The sequence below is a fragment of the Leptopilina heterotoma genome, unplaced genomic scaffold (assembly GCF_015476425.1).
Source record: "Leptopilina heterotoma isolate Lh14 unplaced genomic scaffold, ASM1547642v1 Lhet_63, whole genome shotgun sequence".
NCBI lineage: Eukaryota > Metazoa > Arthropoda > Insecta > Hymenoptera > Figitidae > Leptopilina > Leptopilina heterotoma.
This window is the reverse complement of record NW_025111149.1, coordinates 68,531-82,766: the sequence shown is the minus strand read 5'-3', so window position 1 is coordinate 82,766 and position 14,236 is coordinate 68,531. Positions and strand designations below refer to the sequence as shown.

At 31.6% G+C, this 14,236-nt stretch overlaps 1 protein-coding gene across 5 annotated transcripts in view; it reads left to right on the top strand.

Annotated features, from left to right (window-relative positions):
- The window catches only part of LOC122509863 (rap1 GTPase-activating protein 1), a 412,641-nt gene that overhangs the window by 356,466 nt on the left and 41,939 nt on the right, over positions 1-14,236 (top strand). The gene's annotated exons all lie outside the window — the stretch shown is intronic.

Sequence of the window (14,236 nt, the reverse complement as noted above, 5' to 3'; positions counted from 1 at the left end):
AGTACTGGCATAGTATTGGTTTGCCAGTGTTGTTTTCGCAATACTGGCACAGTAGTGGCATACCAGCCTTAAAGGGCAGTACTGGCGTAGTACAGAAATTTTAATGAAGCCAGTACTGGTGCAATACTGCGCCAGTTGTGAATACTGGCATTTGACAGAAATTTTTGCTTGGGAGGTCATCACTAGATGGCGTCGAATCTGGTTTCCTGGAAACTGAACTCCCATCTAGCGGTGACTTTGGCGTTCGCAGGTTGAGAGTAGCACCTCCATATTGAATCTCAAGATGTTCGAGAATATTTCTAATTCTATAATTATTTTTAAACAGACATTGAATCTAGAGACATTTTTTAACGAAATAAGTGTCATAAGTAACTTATTTACAAAAAGAGTAGCCAAATAATTCTATGAGGTGAAAAAAGTGTCAAAAAGTATCAATATAGTAGCGTGAGTCCGAGGCTTGAGAGTAAGAAAAAGGAAAAAAAGAAAGAAAGAGAGAAAGAAAAAGAGATAAAAAACAAGAGAGAGAAAGCAAAATGGTTGAATGTAGTCAGCATATTAATAACGCATCTAGAATTGCAAGGAAGCAAGAGAAGAAAAAAAGATGAAAAAAAGAGAATCTGAAGGGTGAGACTCTTTTTAACCCTTGACAAAACTGGGAAGAGTTTTTCTGTATTTTCCCTCGACCCTAAGCAAACCGTGTGGGTGCAGTGTGTAATCGGTATGTGCACGCTAGGCTTCAGTTTCACAACTCCCTCAAGCTCAATCTGCACTTTTGCCATATAAGATTCATGTGCGCAGGTATATGAATGTGTTATTAAGAGTTGAGTGCACTGTGCTTATACACACACACACTCTATAGTTACACACATGCGTAAGTGGGAGAAGCACAAGTGTTTGTTTATGGATGCACTCGAGGAAAACCGTCGAGACGGCTTAAAAGATGACGTAAATGGCAAACCTTAAGGAAATGAATAAAATTTTTCTTTTCTAAAATCTCTTTTTCAACAAATGGGATTTGTACGAAACTACTATTTGACTCAGAGAGAAATTTGTTTTCAAACAAATGTATTTTATAGTTGAATCAAGGAAATAAATGTCGATTGCTTTATTAGGTCAATAAATTGCCCATTATTGCCCTAGAGCAATAAAGTACCGATTGTTAACCTAAGGCAATAAAGTTCCCATTATTACTCTAGGCTTAGGGCAATAAAGTACCCATTAATTACCCTAGGGCAATCCCGTGTAGAAATTTCGCTGGGGCCCTGATCAGGGCCGGATAGGGCCGACCTATTAGGGAATGAAACGCCGCGCCCGATGTGGCCCTGATCAGGAAATCCACATTTTCTTGTCGCCCCGATCTGGCCCTGATCGGGCGCGGCGTTTCATTCCTTACTATGGCCCTAGTAGGTCAATTTCTACACGGGATAATGGGCACTTTATTGACCTTGCTCACAGAGTGCGAATTCGATTACAAATTAAATAATAAAATTTTTGATAATTTTTAGTCCCAAGTAGAAATGACTTTCGGAACCCGATCAGTCCAGTATACTGACTCTAAAACCGAATCAGTACTACGTCGGAGTTAAAAAGGTATTAAAATTAGTACTGGCAGAAAACTGGCATAACACCAAATTAGTAGTGCGAAGGAGTTAAAAAACAAACAAAATTTGTTAGGGAACGTACATAAACTACGTAGACCAATTTTTTGGAAATTTTAACCCCCCCTCCCCCACGTAGACGCAATTACATGTATTAGCCATTTTGGTGTGAAAATCTTTATAGTAGGTGTCGTGAAATTTGTCGCAGACGTAGCAAAAAGAAAAAAAAACCGCTGCCAAGTTGTATGTTTTTTTTATAATTTTGGTGCTCATTTCATGAACACTTTACTTCCTCATAAAGATAAAAATAATAGAAAACCGCTGCCAAGTTGTATACAACTTTTTTTTATAATTTTGGTGCTCATTTCATGAACACTTTACTTCCTCATGGAGATAAAAATAATAGAAATATACTCTCTAAATTTGAATCAGCGAAAAGTCGCTGATTCACCAGCCCAGAGTATGCAGCTGATGAAATAGCGTATATACACTGATGAAACAGCGTATATGCACTGATTTTCCAGCGTATATACGCTGTTTCATCAGCTGCATACTCTGGGCTGGTGAATCAGCGACTTTTCGCTGATTCAAATTTAGAGAGTATGAATAACTTTTTATAAATATGGTAAAAGTGATTGAATTTTGAGTCAATAAATGTATTTTTAAATACCCTACAAGATAGTTACAATAATTTAAGAGTTAAATAAAAATTTTTAAACAAAAAAGTTGAGAAAATGTCATTTTTCTAGTGTTGCCGCGATAATGGCAAGAGGCGAGACGAGAAAGTATTTTTGTAATTGAGGCGTTCAGTCAAATAACTCGATCTTCGCTCGGCTGAAATTTGTGAAGCCAGTCAATGGCATGAAACATAGGGGGAAAAAAATTTCAAAATTTCGATATTTGAAAAACGCTATCTTAAAGAAAATCAAAAAGCACAACTTTTTTCTTATTGTCATTTTTTTATAGAACGATTTTTTCACGAAAAAGTGAAAAATTTTTATTCTGAAATTTAATGAAATTTTAAAACATAAATCGCATTATCTACTACAAATATAAATGAATTTGATTGCAATTTGGTATGTATACTCATTAGGGTCTCCTGAAACTGAAAAAGTCTTTAAATTTTGAAAAATTATTCATTGTTTATATTTTTTTTTATTATAAATGATGACGTGTCAACAATGAAGCTTTGTAACTTTCAACGAGAAAAAGTATGCGGGGAAGTTTTGAGTTCAGCAAAGTTGCAGTGAGAAAGTTGTTCCTCAATATTTAAGGAAGTTTTTTGGAAAATTTCAAATAAATTACAGTGAGTTCTCGCGAGTCGTTCAATTCTCGAAAATTTTCAAGATCATAAAACTCACGAGTCGTTCAACGCATAAGCCACGCCTCCAAGGCGATTTCAGGGATGTGTGAAACATATTTATCGCCCCGAAAGACACAATATTCAATGACTTTGGTCCGTTTAAATTACACAGCACTGAGACCGGCGCGCGCATGCTAGAAATTGAACGACTCGTGACATACCAAATTGCAATCAAATTCATTTATATTTGTAGTAGATAATGCGATTTATGTTTTAAAATTTCATTAAATTTCAGAATAAAAATTTTTCACTTTTTATTTTTTTTTTTGTAAAAAATAATCGTTCTATAAGAAAATGACAATAAGAAAAAAGTTGTGCTTTTTGATTTTCTTTAAGATAGCGTTTTTCAAATATCGAAATTTTGAAATTTTTTTTCCCCCTATGTTTCATGCCATTGACTGGCTTCACAAATTTCAGCCGAGCGAAGATCGAGTTATTTGACTGAACGCCTCAATTATCGCTAAAACGATACAAGACGAGAGAGGTGTCACGAGAGACGAGAATTTTTTTTAAATGTCAAAGTTTTATTCTGAAAATATAGTTACGCTTAACATATATAAAATATGATAGATATATGTATACTAAAATCTTTTATTGTTTACGTTGCATTTAATAGTCTTTTTAAACAAAATATAACACACTAAAAAAAAAGTTTTACTTTCAGCCTCTTTTTGAGGCTGAATTTAAGGTGTAAACGGAGTCAGAATTTTTTTTTCCTGTGAAGAAATTATAAATATTTTATATAAATTATATTTTTTTATACATAACACAGTGCAACAGAATTTGACTTTTTTGTTATTTCTGGGATCGCATAGGGTGATTTTTATAGGTTTTTTGATGCTGAATGCGAATCCGTAATCAGAATTGTTCCATCACCCTAGGTTTTAAAGAAATTTGACCTTGAAAATTGAAAAAAGGACGTTTTTGGGATGCTTTTTGGATTTTTATCAGGATACAAAAATTTTTTCTAGGTTTTTCATGATTTGCGTACGAAAGCTCACATCCTCCTCAACAATCTCCAATTTAAACATTTTAAAAATATCTATTTTTCGATGAGTTTTCTTTGTTTTTGTTAAATTATTGTTAAAAAATTTGAAATAATGATAAACAAAAAAAAACAATGGTCAATTTATTTTTATTTTCCTAAGAATGTAATAGTTTCTTTAATGAATAATGGTATCTTCTTGAGATTTAATAGGTTAATATTAATAATATTAATATTATGTTAATATTTTTCTCACTGTTATCCCATTTGACGTTACGATGCGAACTTCAAACAAGGATAGCTCGTCAAAAAATAGATATTTTTGAAATGTCAAAAATTGGAGATTGTTGAGAAGGATATGAGCTTTCGTACGCATATCATTGAAACACTAGGAAAAATTTTTGTACCCTGATAAAAAACAGAAAAATACCTCAAAAACGGCATTTTTGCTGATTTTACGATGCGACGCGAACTTCAAACAAAGATAACTCATCGAAAAATAGATATTTTTGAAAGGTCCAAATTGGAAATTGTTAAGGAGGATATGGGCTTTCGTACGCATATAATGATAACCCTAGAAAAAATTTTTATACCCTGATAAAAAACCAAAAAGTACCTCAAAAACGGCCTTTTTTCAATTTTCAAGGTCAAATTTCTCAAAAATCTATGGTGATGGAACAATTCTGATTACGGATTCGCTTTCGGCATCAAAAAACCTATAAAAATCACCCTATGCGATCCCAGAAATAAAAATGCTGTTGCACTGTGTAATATTTAATAAATAAACTCTTTTTTAACTAAAAGTTGAAATTTAATTCATTTTTCAGTGTTTTTGTTAATGAGCAATATTTAACGGAAAAATAAATTTTAAAAAATTGTGAAAGTAAAAAATTTGGGTTTGGCTCATAAATTCAGTTTCTTTGCTTATTTTTAAATATTATTGTGAAAATGGGTTCTATATTTATCTAAACAAGTTAGCAACTTTTATATTTATATTTTAAAAAATTATTTGATTTGAATCAAATAAGAAAATATTCACTTGAACTTGAACGAGGGGGTAATTACTGCACGGAAAAAAAGTACAACTGAAATGGAGAAATTTTTCGCCATAACAGCTAAACATTTCGTCAAAAACGAGCGAGCGATATTGAATTTTACTTGATAGACAACCTAACCCTAAAATGATTTTTAATTTTTTTCAATTGTATGTTTCAAATTATAACCATATGAAAGTAAATTATTGAAATTAATACTGTTTTAAAACTAAAAAAACACAAAACTGATATTTATGCTGTCAAAAAAATTTCTTGGTAGGAGCCGTAGGAGCGGCAGGTTTCCACACGGAGAGAAATTTGAACCGTAAAAGACAGTGTCTAATTCAGAAGGTTAAAAGAGGGGGAAAGTTCACGGTAAATCTGAGTGATTTCACCGAGTTTTTCCATTCACGAATCGCAAGTGGCAGTGACAGTAACCGTCAGAGAGCGCTACATCTTGTAGAAAATTATGATGAGTTTCCATTCATCGCCTAAGACTCTGATTACACCGTGATTTTACGTTCAACCTTCTCTCCGTGCATATACTTCCAATATGGCTGACGAATTGCACTCAACCAAAGCTCACTATCACTGAATTGGCTAAACTTTCGGCTAATGTAGTTGAGCTTAATTCCAAACGTGGGTTATGTTGTTTTTCATTTTAATTATATTCCCAATATTGCTCGTTCGCGTCATGAAATTTTTTCCGTGTGGTTAAAATGGTGTACACTCTAATACACTAAATTTTCCTGCTATTACGCGTATTATCTAGTATTATAGGGTATTACAGAACTATTACAGGGCATTACTGATTATTACAGGATATTACCTCTATATTATGTAGTATTACACTGACGTAATAATGCTCTATTACACTCTATTAAGTGACTACTACGGGAGGAGCGTACACGCTAATACACAAGTAAATACCCCCTCGAACTTGAATAAAATAATTTTTATTTTTCTGAAATAAATTATTTTTGAACCAATGAATTCAGAATTTGAATCAAATAAAATTTATTTGATAATAAACAAAACAAGTAATTAGTTATTGGAGACAAAAACAATTTTTTTAATGTAAAAAATAAAAAAATTTGCATTTTTGATTATTTGAAAATAAATTGTAACTATTGTTCAGCTTAACATTTTTTATTCCAATATGGCTAAAATTTTAAACCAGACTAATACCTGAAAGACTACCAAGTCTCACCTTAATCACCAAGTCATTTTTTCGTAATGTGCGAACAAAATTTTACAGACATATGTATATCTAAGATAAATATTAGCATTAATAAAAATAAACACGTCAAATTTTTTACAATACTTCTATAAAAAAGGTGAAAAAGACAGAAAAAAAGACGAGAGAAAACTAGAATGTGTAGCATTCTCGAGACGAGACGATAATGTGTAATATTTTCGAAACACGAGACGAGACGATAATTTGCCCTATAATAACGAGACAAGACAAGACAGTTGAAATTATCGCCTCGTCTCGTATCGCGGCAACACTACATTTTTCACAATTTTTGGTTTTTAAAATACAAATAATTTCGAAATTTATTAACGAATTAGGTTCAAAAATAGGTCAATCGAAGCGTTTTTTAATGCTCTACGAGTTGATAACGATAATTTTAAAGTTACTTCTACGTTTTTTAACAAAATTTTCAAAAAAGTCTTATTTTCCAAAATTTTTGATTTTTAAAAGTTTAATAACTCCGGTTAATATGGACAAAAAATGTTCAATTAGGGCTCAAAAAATGCGTCTAAAAAAACTCTACAAAATTATGGAAAACATTTATAGGTGTCCTAACATTTTTTTTAAGTTATGGACAAAAAACGTTTTTTTGCAAAATTAAAAATAAAAAAAAAATTTAGTTAAACTTTATTAATATATCAGAAAGTACTCTCACTTTATGTCCGCAGGTGAGATCTACAATTTAAGAAAAAATTCAACCCAAAAGCTCTTCATGATTTCGAGATATTTATGAAAATATGATGTTTACACACACACACACACACACACACACACACACACGGAATGACATTTTTTAAAAATGTCATTTTTGAACTCCTGAGGTCGAATAACATAAAGATATGTCAAAAAATCGAACTCGAAAAATTTTGGTATTACAATACTTCCTCTATAAGGAAGTAATAGAAAATAATAAGTAATAGTAATATTCTTATTTTGGAAAAAAAGTTTCCCTCATCAACTCTAATTTCAACAAGCGAGAGAGAGAGAGAGAGAGAGAGAGAGAGAGAGAGAGAGAGAATAGTAAATCCTCCCCTGTCCCGAGACATCTGATCCTGTAATCTAAGAGAAGAAAATTGGAAGCCTAGAGAAAAATTGTACCCATTTGAAAGGAGCTTTCTTCAATTTTAGAGAAACGTCGATATAATAAATGTGCGGTGACTTAATTTCCCGAAACGATTATCCAGATAATGGATTGAGAAATTTATTTCTAGGAAAAAAAGAAATTTTACTAATTAGTAAAGTAAGATTTAGATTTTACGTTATAGATATACAGTAAAACTGCGTCACAAATTTCTACAACTTTTAAAATTTATGGATTTTTTGATTCCTGAATTTTGTAATCAATTATTTACTAAAATTTATTTTATAGTATAATTTACCTAAAGAAAATACAGTAAAATTTACCTGGAGGTGATTGCAGAAAAAGTGCAAAACCCCAAAAGCAGTAATCGAAAAATGATAATAAAAAATTTATAAAATTTACATAGTAAAATATAGTGTATTAAATTACAATAAAATTTACTATATGGGAATATAGTAAAAATGTACTTTATGAAAATATAGTAAAACTTACTATAAGGATATATAATAAAATTTACTTATTGTAAAACTTACCGTATAAGTAATAATTAACCGTATGGAAATATAGTAAAATAAGAAAATATAATCAAATTTACTAAATTTTCTGTGTGGAAATACAGTAAAATTTACTATACGGAAATATAGTAAAATTTCCTATACAGAAATATAGTAAACTTTATTTATTTGTAAAAAAGTGCAAAAAGCTCGAAGCTCGAGGCTCGATCGATCTTTTTCGAGCTTTTCATTTTTCGAGCCGAGCCAAGCCGAGCCTAATCAGTTCGAGCTCGAGCCGAGTTCGAGCCGAGCTGTGCAAAAAGCTCGAATAATTTCGAGCACTCGAATTTTTTCAAGTACTCAAACGTTTCGAGTACTCGAGTGCATTCGAGCTCTTAAGTAAATTCAAGTTCTAGAGAAAAATCATATAATTTTCGCATATATTATAATTAGCAAATTGAAATACACTTTGAAATTGAAGATTTATTGACTTTCATTCCCATAAATTCTAAATTTTCTACTTATTAATAGTTTTTTTGTCATTTAAAAGCTCGAATCCATTCGAGTACTCAAAAATTCGAGCTTTTTGCACATCTCTATTAGTTTATAAAAATGGTCAAAACGTATTCGGTCGTAAAATTTACCGCTCTTTTCGAATCCGGGTTCAAAAAAATTAAATATTGCAAAATAAGGTGTTTGACATTGATTTGACCTTGATACTGACCTGATGGGGTCATACGGATACCGGCATCGCAATCAGCTACCCCAAAAACATAAAGGCCACTTATGCTTAGAACATGTCAACCTCAATTTCCCTTTGTGGTTCTGTGTTATTAGTGAAAGAAATATATCGAAAAATATCTGGAAGAACATAACCTATATAACTTACCAAGAAGGTTTCTTCGCGGAAAACTATTGAATATATATGTTAAAAATTCATCTCTTAATTTGTCAACAAAGACACATTTAATTAAGAACATGTTGATCATTATTGAAAATACAAACGGAAAAAAAGAAGGGAAAGAAAAAACATGTGCTTGCATGTTTGATCCCTCTTGTTTAAATGCAATAGTGGAAAACAGTGGAGATTAAAAATACCTCTATACATGGTAAGGAAGAAACCTATACAGTAGGTAAATTCAAATTTCACAACAGCAGCAATTTAAGAAAATTTTTTTAAATAAAATGAATACATTGGTTAATTAGTGCTGAGAATTAACGAATGATAAAACTGATTTAAATTATTTAAATCAGTTTGTTTGTTAACAGAGTTTTCGGATCTGAGAATGTGAAACATGTCTCTAAATTTCCATCGTCTGTAATTGTGTTCCTTACAAGTGATGTTTGTTGCTTCAAAATTAAATAGATGGTCATTTTCATGTGCACTAAAAGAAGTGACAGGTCTCATTGGAAACTGTGGTTTATGAATTTTTGGCAGACCGTAAAATTTAGGAGCTACCGAACTTTGACATTGGACAATTTATATAGGAATTCTTGAGAAGCAAGTCAACCTTGGCATTCATCCGTCTTTGGATAATTTGAGTAGGATCTTTATTTAATTGTTTATAAATATTACCATCATTTAAGAGGGTTAAACATTACCTTTGTCGGCTTTACAAACTACTATGTTTTTATTTTCTTTAAAAAATTGTCTAGTTTTATTACCAATAGTATTATATATACAATTGTTAAAAATATTGTGATTATTGTTAAAATAATTTTGTAAAGCACTTATTAACCTGCTTCTGAAAACATCCCTTTTATTTACTGGGATGAGATTCATTCTCTCCTCAGTCATGGTCAGAGCGTCCTCAACAACAGCAGGTCACACTTGATAAGTTTCTAATCCATTTCGTATTTGGCTTTTTATTAAAATGAAAATTGTAATATTTCTTATTTAACCAATCAAATATCGAAATACCTTTGTTAATAAGCTGTTTTTGATAAACATCCAAAAAATTTTCTTGAAAAGTAAAAAAATTATGAGATATTTGTTGGTCATTAATCAATTAAGATATTTTTCTCTTTAAATTTACCAAGAAGGATTGCAAATTTGATACAGACTTATTAGTATCATTAATTTCAAAATTAAGAGCACTAATTTTGTAGTTAAAGGTTACTTCATTAAACTTTTTTTACCGAAAAATTATTAAAAGATAAATTAGTTTTCAAATTAATTAAATGAGAAGGAAGAAACCCACTTGATTTACAACGTAGTAAGAACCGATTTTGATTTCTTAGTCTCCTCAGACGTTTTTGTTCTTTAATCCATCTTTTCATAAGACTGACAGGTGTTATGAAGAAGAAGACTTCTTGGTAAGTTATTGGTTATGTTCTTCCAGATATTTTTCGATATAATTCTTTCACTAATAATTGTATGTAATTTCAGTTTAAAATTATCTGAGGATGCCTGTCGTCGACGGGCGAAAGCTAATAAATAATTACAAAATTATATAAATGGATTTTTTTCTAAAACAAAATAAGATCTCACTATTAACAATATGTATTGAACATTTTCTGAATTTTAATTATTGCATTAAAATTCGTCTGAACTTGAATCTCAGTTTTAACCAATTTTCTTCAGACAACTACCAATTTCTTGGTCAATAAGCTTTGTTTTCCGTATATAATTACGCACTGTTATGTATATCAGCCTAAAAAGAACAATTAAACATTTTTTTATAATTTACAGTCGCATTAGCAGGATTGTACTGTGCCATATTAGCTCTAACTATCCTTACCCCGTGGGGGGAAAAGGAGCCCATATTTCAATTATTCATAATTTTGTTGTGAAACGACGTGAATTTAATTGCAAATAAATACGATATTCGTGTTCAGCAGGAAATTCCACTCCAAAAAACACTTACGTAAATAAATATTCGGAAGCACTAATAAAGAAAACAATATGATAAAACGTGACAAAGATTCCGTTGACATTTTTCAAAAACAGGTGTTTTTTAAAAATAAACTCCTAACTTCGCAAATGGTGGCAGATTGACTTCCAATTTTTACTACTCTCTAAATCTGAATTAGCGAAACCTCGCTGATTCTCAGCGGATAGTCACTAATTCAAATAGCTATAAGTATACCACTGAGACGTATACCATCAGTATACCATCAGCGGTGACGTATTATTGGTTACGCTACGAGTGTTTGACACTTCTGCGCACACGCAGAGTTGGCTGATTTCTTCAGTGACATCCACTGATCTTCAGTAACTTCCACTATTTTTTAGCGGAAACTTCGTTCACTGGTTAAAACAGCGATTTTTTCGCTGATTCAGATTTAGAGAGTATCATCTTTTGGTGTTAAGACGCGAAAATATCATGAATGACGCGCTAATTTGAACAAGCCGTTTAAGCAATACAGCCACTAACTATCCTTGCCCCATCCTCCCCTACTATACTATATTAAATTGAATGAAAATATAGTAAAATTTACTATAAGGAAATTTAGTAAAGTTTACGACAAGGAAACGTACATAAATAAAATAAAATTCAGATTCAGATTAAAAAAATTTTAAATTTAAAATGCAAACTCTTTCTAAATACTAAAATTTCGTTCAGCTTTTTTGCAGTCAAATAAAAAGAAAGAATATTACAATATTTCTATCTACTTTTTCAATTTTGAAAATGACGAAATTATGCGTATTATAATTAGCGCAACAGGAGTGTCTGGCTCTCATGTTTCATTTACTTTTGTATGTATATCTTGTCTCAATAGCACTATACGCCATTCGAGAAATGAGTTTTAGATAATTATTCGTTCGTTTATATATTTTCTTTATTCTTTCTTTCTTTTTTTTATTAATTGATTGAATTTCGTTGAGAAAAACTTCAACGCCCGTTTGTTCAGTAATTTAAGTGCCTTTAAAGTCTATGGGTTGGACTTAAAAAAGCAAAAAGGGATAACAAAATTTGAAACTCTAACCCAACGTCGTTTCTCACTTTGACGCTAAATATAAATCCAACACGCATTTTGGGGAAGCAGTGCTTTTCGTTTCTAGAGCTTTTATAATATCGCGTGTGTGTGAGTGTAGAATTTTAAAAGAAGAGAAAAATTTGAAAAATGTTGATTTCCAATCGCAAGGGTCGGTGTATTTTTAGTTTTAGAGAGATGATTTATAATCATTTGTAATTATTTCAGTTTCAAGTTTTTTTTAAATTTAGTAAGTTATAATTTCTTTCATTCTATTTTCTTTATTTTCTAGACTAGAAAAATTTATTTTGGTTCAAATAAACGATTACTTGTCTCAAATAATTTTTTATTTATTTTTGTTTTATTTCGAAAAATTCAGAAGAAGTCTATTTATTCTTCTTAAATTTTAAATATTGTTTTTTTAAATTTGAAAATTTGATAAATTGGGAAAAATGTTTAAAAACGTTTTACGTCTAATTGAGGGGTTTACACGATACACAGTAAAAAGAAAATCTTATTTTAAGACACGAAAGCTGCCTTAAATTAAGATGCAACATTTTTAAGACAGTCAATGTTGAATTTACGCACGTTTTTCGTATCCTTTAACATTATAGCAGACAGTGTTGAATTTAAGGCAGCTCTTAAATTAAGATTTACTTTTTACTGTGTATATTTTGTGAGTTAAATAAACAAGTAAAAAGTTTTGTGATCGGTGAAGTCCCCAAGTGCCATTAATAATAATTTGAATGAAGGAATATCGAGTTTCGGAATAAATGTATATATATGTATTCGGTTCACGATAACGCTCATAAATGTGTGTTTGTGTACATGTCAAGTGGGGAAACTTATCTTTTTCACGAGCAAATTTTATGTCATCTTGTCATTCAATTGGCGTGTAGATTATGGAGGCGTTACCGAAAAATTTGGGTCAAGCCACTGAATTATAGTTTCCCATTCGATTATAAAACAAAAAGAAGAAGAATGTTTCTAAAACACGAAATTCTCTTCCCCGTGTAGAAAAATGTCTGGTCAAACTAAAAATGTAATTAAATGCTTCTCAAATTCGTTTTGGATTGAAAGGAGTGAAAAAGTAGGAATTTCGTTACGACAGGTTTTGTTATTGTCGGGAGGAGAAGAGGGGTAAAAAAACACCAGACAATAAAACACATGTTGCTAAGGGACCTGGTGTTTTAATTTCCGTGTCTAGAATGCAGTTGGACAGTGTACCACCTGCTCAAGTACCATATTCCCCCTGAATACGGCATTATATTGTGTAATTTTAAACGGCCGATCGAGAAAAAAAGAAAGAGAGAGAGGGTATTTCGTTTTATTTTTGCTTTTATATATGACCTATGGACTCTTTGGGGTTTTCGTATATATATATATATATATAGTCTTGTGAAGTCATTCGACCTGGCAGATGATTCCAGTCGAAAGGAGCGAGCGCCTCTCCTTCTCATATGTCGACTCCTATATATGTCTTCCTTTTTGCTTTACTGCACACTTCCTTCCTCCTGATCGAAACTCGTGGAAAAAAGGAGCAAACAGGAATACAATTCCCACGTTCAAAGGAAAGAAACGCAGTGTATATTTTTTTCTGAAGTATTCCGCTCTATTTTATAGGAAAATTATAAATGTAATTCTCAATATTTTTCCGCTTTTCGATTATTTTGGGTCAAAACTACAAGCCTCTGGTATTTTTTCCCTCTGGTTTTGTGTTAAAATTAAGGATTTCTGCCTTACCGGCTTGTTCATCCCTTAAGGGTCGGAAGAAGCGTTTCCTGTACGGACACGCTTTTGTAACGGGGTGTCAAGGTTTTTTTCCTAAAAGTCGCATATACTTTCTCAGCCCCTTAAAGGGATGGCAAATTACCTTCTTGTTTCTTCGCCTTAAGGGTCGGTAAAAGTGTTCCCTACATTAAAGTTTCCTATAGTAAGGGGGTGCAAAAAGTCCTATTCCGTAAAAGTCGCATATTTTTTACAGCTTCTTAAGGGAATATGTCAAAGACGATGCGATTTTTACACACAGCTTCAGTGAAAAAATTGAATCGCTTCTGGATTACCCCTTTAGGTATCACATCCCCGAAACGCTTTTCTATAGATTTTTTTAAAAATTTGACCATATGTTCTTGTTATAATTTCGAATGGAAAAATTCTATATGGAAAAATAGTGGATTACATAAACTTGGATGGAAAGAAATTTTAGATTGTTGAGGAAAAGTGAGACTATTGTGTGTATAGAGAGAATGCGATATGTCTTGTTTTAGCTCCGGAATAATCTGAGAATATTTCATATATTATAAGACATTGCAGTGATGCAGATAGAATTGTTACTCTATTCATGCCCAGTGAACAGGCAGAGAATTGACGAACCTGGTGCAGAACAATAGCAGATATTCTGCAACAATAACCGTAGATTTTTATCGGAAGTGTCAGTGACTTTTAAATATAAATTCCATTGTCTTTTTCTGTTTTCCTTTTTTCATCGATTCAACGCAAACTCAACTT